The sequence below is a fragment of the Pan troglodytes genome, chromosome 5, assembly GCF_028858775.2.
Source record: "Pan troglodytes isolate AG18354 chromosome 5, NHGRI_mPanTro3-v2.0_pri, whole genome shotgun sequence".
Classification (NCBI taxonomy): domain Eukaryota; kingdom Metazoa; phylum Chordata; class Mammalia; order Primates; family Hominidae; genus Pan; species Pan troglodytes.
This window is the reverse complement of record NC_072403.2, coordinates 39,764,770-39,770,520: the sequence shown is the minus strand read 5'-3', so window position 1 is coordinate 39,770,520 and position 5,751 is coordinate 39,764,770. Positions and strand designations below refer to the sequence as shown.

The window sequence follows — 5,751 nt, the reverse complement described above, 5'->3', positions numbered from 1 at the left end:
GGCCCTCTACGCCCCGGCCCCGCCCCCTCGCCCCGGCCCCGCCCCGGCCCCGCCCCGGCCCCTCTCCCCACCCCGCGCCAGGCTGCCCCTGCCAACCCCGAGGGGGGAAGACTGTGCTCTGAGGTCCTCGGGGATGGTTGTTGCGGGCCTCGGCCTCCCTAGATTCCTTCCCATCTCCCCAACAGCAATCCTCCCAGGGCCATGGGCCAGGAACCCCTGGTGGTTCTGTATTCTGAGGTTCTGCAGACGCAGGGTGTAGTCTCCTGCGAGTCCATCTTGATTTGGAAGGCTGCGGGAGGAGGTGGCCAAGACCCCTTCCCTAGACCGCGAGGCAGGACGGAGGCAGCCGTTAGGAACGGCCCCACTCCACCAGCCGGCCCCGCGGGACGGTTACTCTGTTCCTGAGGTACCCCCCGGGGTGGGTGTATGGGGACCTCCGCCTCCCTAGACTTCTAGGCCAGGGGCGAGGATCACCTTAGAGGGTTTCCCCAGACGTCCCTGATTTCACATGTCCTGTCCTGCTGGCAGGCTGCGCCTTCTTTCTGCGCTTTGGGGAATGGTGCCTTCACGCACTTTGTAAAGGGTCTGGAACTGAGCTGAAGAGAAGTGATTGGGGGCTATTGTGGAAAGTCTCCGCTAATTCAGGTTTCTTCACCCACCAGATTGTCTGTGGGGTCAGAAACAGCTCTGGAGGGGCCTGCAGAAATTACTTTCCCAAGTCTTTGGGCTGGAAGGAACGAACAGTGCCTGACCAAGGACTTTGAGCAGGAGAGAGATGGGAGCAGAGAGGAGCCAAGGTCCACTATTTTCACTTCTGTCAATTAGATCAAAGCCCTGCCCAGAAGCTTTGAGCGCCGCTGTCAAGTCCCATTCCTCCCCTAAACCATCCAGGTTCCATCTGCCTTGAAGCCAAAGGATCTTCTTAGATTCCTCAAGAAAAATTCAGGCCCCGAGTTTCTCCACCAGCACTCTCCTCTCCCCGAAGGAGTGGGTGGGCTGCATTTCTCTTCATATTCTATTCCATTCCAGACCGTCTTGGACTACCAGCCTGTCCGCCACCCCTCGGGGCCCTCCCTCCTACTCTGCCCTTGCCCGCTGAGGTCCCAAGCTGAGGAGATGAGCAGAGCAGTAAAAAGAGAGGAGGTTTGGAAAAGCAATGTCCTCTCAGTCTTTAACAGGTGGCCCCCCTAGGAACCTGCTGGAAGTGGAAGTTAATAAGCTGAAGGTGGTCACAACCAATCTCTGCCACACTCGCACCCTCCGCCACCCCAAATCATTCCTTTTAATTAATAGTGGAAGACCTTTTTAAAAATGTAACATGAATTGGCTATTTCTTGAGGCAAACAAAAGGTGGCTCTGAAGCGATATATTTGTACTTGTATAAATTCATTAAAATAGAAAGCTTATAACCATCCAGGTTTCACTGACAGCCCCAGTCCATCTACATGCAGAAATGGTCCCTCCAAAGCCCTCTATGACAATTATTCTCACAGATCGTCATGATAAACTGTAAGGGAATATACTAAGAAAGAGGGAAGAAGAGAGGAGGAGTCCATTTTTAATTAGTGGTTGGAAATAGAGCAAAAATTAGAGGGCCTTAGGTTTAAAACACAGATGTGCATTGTGATCGTCTGAAGGAAGAGCTGTTGACAGAGAAAACAAGGTGGTGAACTATGCCCTTGGCCTGTGACAGTTAGGTGAGGGTTGCTCACCGCAGAAGACAGACCGGTAGAGCCCAGCAGGAAAGAGGGTATCAGGCTGGAAGAAGTGCAGTTTGGCCCTGGCGGAGTGGTGGAGTGGCTGGAGTGACTGCAGGAGGAGGATAGATCTGGAAGCAGGTCTGGGCCATACTTTGGCCTCAGCCAGGGAGCCAGAGAAGGAAGGCTTGGGTTCGAGGGGGGAAATCATTCTCCCAAATTGCTTTCTCAGAAGCGCCAATTCAGATCACCTGAAGACAGGGTCTGGGCCCCATTACAGCATGGTTCCCAAATGGGGGTGTGCTTGGAAGCCTTGGTGATTAAAGGGTGCTGACTAAAAGAGTCAAACTCTGTAAAATATTTGAAGAGATTTATTCTGAGCCAAATATAAGTGACCGTGGCCCATGACACAGCCCTCAGGAGACCCTGAGAACATGTGTTCAAGGTGGTCGGGGTACAGCTTGGTTTTATATGTTTTAGGAAGGCATGAGACCCAATCAAAGACATTTAAAAAATACATTGGTTTGGTTCAGAAAGGTGAGACAACTCAAAGTGGGGGCTTCCAGGCTACAGGTAAATTTAAACATTTTCTGATTGACAATTGGTTGGGTTTATCTGGAGACCTGGGATTAATGGAAAGGAAGGTTCATGTTAAGATACAGAACTGTGGGAACCAAGTTTTATTGTGCAGAGGAATCTCTCAGATAGCAGACTTCAGAGAGAGAGAGAGCAGGTTGTAAAATGTTTCTTATCGGACCTAAAAGGGTACCTGGCTCTTAGTTGATTATCTCCTGGATCTGGGAAGGAAGGAAGGAAAACAAAGGGGAAAGGAAATATTTCCTATAGAATATGGATTTTTCCCACAAGAGACTTTGCAGGACAATTTCGAGATATGGCAAGGAGATTTATTTTGGGGTAAAACATTTTGATTTTCTTCCTTGTTATGCCACAGTCAGATTGGAAAGTCAGTCATGATATACAGGGTCAGATAAAACCCGTCTGATGAGAATGTATGGTTGGTAGGGCATGACTCCCCAGACCCCTTAGATAGGAATCTGGGCAAGATAAAAAATCGGAGCTTAGTCCTCAAGGGAAGGGGCAGCAGCGCTGTTGGAGGGCTCACCAAGCATCAGTACTGGATCACCAGGCTTGGGAGAGTAGGGGTGTCAAGGCCCCAAGAGCAGGGAGGGCCTTGGCCCCACCAGGAGGGCATCAGAAAGCAGGGAGCACTTGTAGTTCACCATGATTCCCCTCAAAGCCCTGGGCCAGCCTCCTGCAGGGAAGGTGGGCAGGAAGTCTTCCCCATAGGGGCAGGCTTGCTTTTTTGGCCAGCCATCCTCTTCATATGAAAAACAGCATCTTGTCATTTCTAGATGTTTCTACTTTGGTTGACTCTTTAATTTTTCTGCAGTTAAAAGCCTTAAAACAGCAAGGAAGCAGGGGACAGGAGGGGAGCCCAGATCTCTCCCAAAGAAAAGGAGAAAGACTGAATCCTTGAGGCCTGCCGTACAAAGGAGTGGTGGGTTGGAGGAGGGTAGGCAGAGACTAGGGTGGTCTGGGACTTTAAGTACAAGGCCCCGTGGATTTCATGGGGGGCAAGCCATGTGCAACAGGGAAGCTCAGGAACCAGGGGGTTTCACACAGAGGTCTGGTGCTGTGAGGTACAGGGAAAGAATTAGTGGATCTGGACCAGTGGAACCTTGGTTTAGTTTAATCTCTGATTTGTGTTGAGTGAATTTGAGTATAGTCCAACCACCACCCCCCTACCCCAACTAAACCATGTGCCCCTCAGGAGCTGGGACTCTTTTATTTTCTATTCCTTATAGCAGGCTCAGTGCCTGACACACTACGTTGAATTTTATTTTAAACATTTCATTTACATTAAATGGTATATTTGCAAGTTCATTCTTCCAGACCTCAGTTTATTCTTTTATCTAGTCATTTTAAAGGGATTCTCTCAGACCCTCCACTAGCTAAGAGAACCAAACTTTTCTTCCAGAATTGTCAGGAAATGGGACTTACTGACTTAGTGAGCTACTTATTTTATCTAGAATTAACTGTGTCTAATAAAATATATATGCACTTTGGGAATGGATGAGGTGCTACACAAATGAAAGATGGTATTATTCATCATACAGTGTTTTTGATTATAATAGATTATTCTCTGCCAAAACCCAGAAGGGCCAAGTCGAGGTAGGTTGCTGAAAGGGGAGGAAGTCTAAATAGCAGAATCAGACTTTTCCATAAGTTTGCAGTGGCGTATGGACAACACTCAGGCAACCAGCCCTCGGCACAGCAACAGGGGACCCACCTCCTAAGTTGGGGCTGAGTAAAGACATATTCCCGGGGCAAGGCTTTGCCAAGGCAGGCCTCTTCTGAAACATAAGTCCCATTTTTCTCCCGGCCCCGCCACCCCACCTCAGATGTACTGTCTAGAAGCTGCACATCTGGGGCCGTTCAAACTCCCGGCTCGAATCACTGGAATCATCTGAGCAGGATAATTTTACATTAATGATTAAAAATTGCTCTTCTAGATATAGCCTTGCCTCAGGGTAGCCATTAAGAACATTACTTCCTAATTTAAGAAGCTCAATGTAGGGCGCTTTGGGCATTTACAAAGAGGGAACTGTACTCATATCTTGATAAATTGCAAAATGTCTCCCACCATCTTCTTGTTCTGTATCTCCTCTTCTGCCTTCTGCCATTGCACTCTCTGGCATATAATCCTTTTAAAGAATAAGAACAAAAACAAACACAAAAAAGGAAGATAATGAAAAGCCTATTGTTTCTTAGTGTCCGCTGATGTTAAACATGCACACGCATGCACAATTATGAATTTTGTGTATTTCTTCCGGGGGATGGAGCCATAAAGGGTTACACTTTGGTATGTGATTTTGGAGCCTACACTTGAAATGGGAATTTGAATGTAGTTGAACAGACTTTTAACATTGCCCCGAGAAGAATTATACTGGCATTTGCTTGTCTGCGGTGTCACACCCCGGAGTGTGGAGGATCCTCACCGGCTCTGTGACTCACCCTGGAAGTTGCACCTTTCTCGGGGGGCAGGGTGGGGAGTTACTTTTTATAAGTAAACCCCAGAGAGCAGTGTTTCCGTATCAATCAGTTTCTCAACAAGTTTGAGAGCAGATTGTGCCTCAATCCCTATCGTTGGGGGTGCTCTCCAAGCTCTCCGGGGTGCCGCCAAGCCAGGATCTCCCATTCTGATGCATCCTGGGTCTCCTCTTCCCTTGCCCCTCTTCCTTGTTCTCCACTCTGAGCCAGCTAGACAGGTGAAGCAGAGAACCTGTCTAGTCCAAACTCCTTATTTTACAGATCAGGAGCATGAGGCCCAGAAAGGGATTGCCCTTACCCCATCCTGCATCCCCTCTCCTCCTCTTCTGCCTTCACCCCAATACCTTCCAGCGTGAATGATGCCCACCCTGTCTCTCTTCTAGCCCCGCATCCTGCATTACTCTTTTCACAATATTTTTGGGTAAGTGGCCTGCTGCAATCTTATATTTGGCATGGCAAAGGCAGACCCCTTTCCCTCCCTCCAGACCCCCAACTCAGCCACTGTGAGTGCTGTAAGGCCAGTCCCCACCTGTGTCCTTCTATTCATCACAAACTAAGCACATGCTACTTTATCTTTTACCTCCTCGTGTCCACAAAACAGGCCACAACCAAGGTCATGCTGCCAAACGGATCTGGGAGAACGGTAATTGACAATTCACGCTAAAAATTGTGTTGAACGAAAATTCTCTTCTATTAGAAAAATGACAGGAGAGACAACTTTGCCATTATGTTGCTTTCTCCTCAATCGGGACACACAAAAAATCTCAATAAAAATGTTATATCAAAGGCTCGCAAACATCATTCAAATCTTCCCTAACCCATTGCTTTCATTTGAAAAACAAGCATTTCATTAAAGACCCTTGACAGGATGTTAATTTGTTGTGGGAATCTGTCAGTGTGCAAACAAATACTTGCATGTTTTGTGCAGATGAGGTAACCGCTTGTAGAATGGCAAAACCAGAAGGCATTTGGGTGACCTGCT

General features: G+C 48.2%; 1 long non-coding RNA gene across 1 annotated transcript; it reads left to right on the top strand.

Annotated features, from left to right (window-relative positions):
* Window positions 1-79: 79 nt before the first annotated feature.
* LOC100615890 (uncharacterized) lies at window positions 80-3,602 on the top strand. Its single transcript, XR_680752.4, has 2 exons — window positions 80-406; window positions 663-3,602. It is a non-coding gene; the product is annotated as an uncharacterized LOC100615890 (long non-coding RNA).
* The last annotated feature ends 2,149 nt before the right edge of the window (window positions 3,603-5,751 follow it).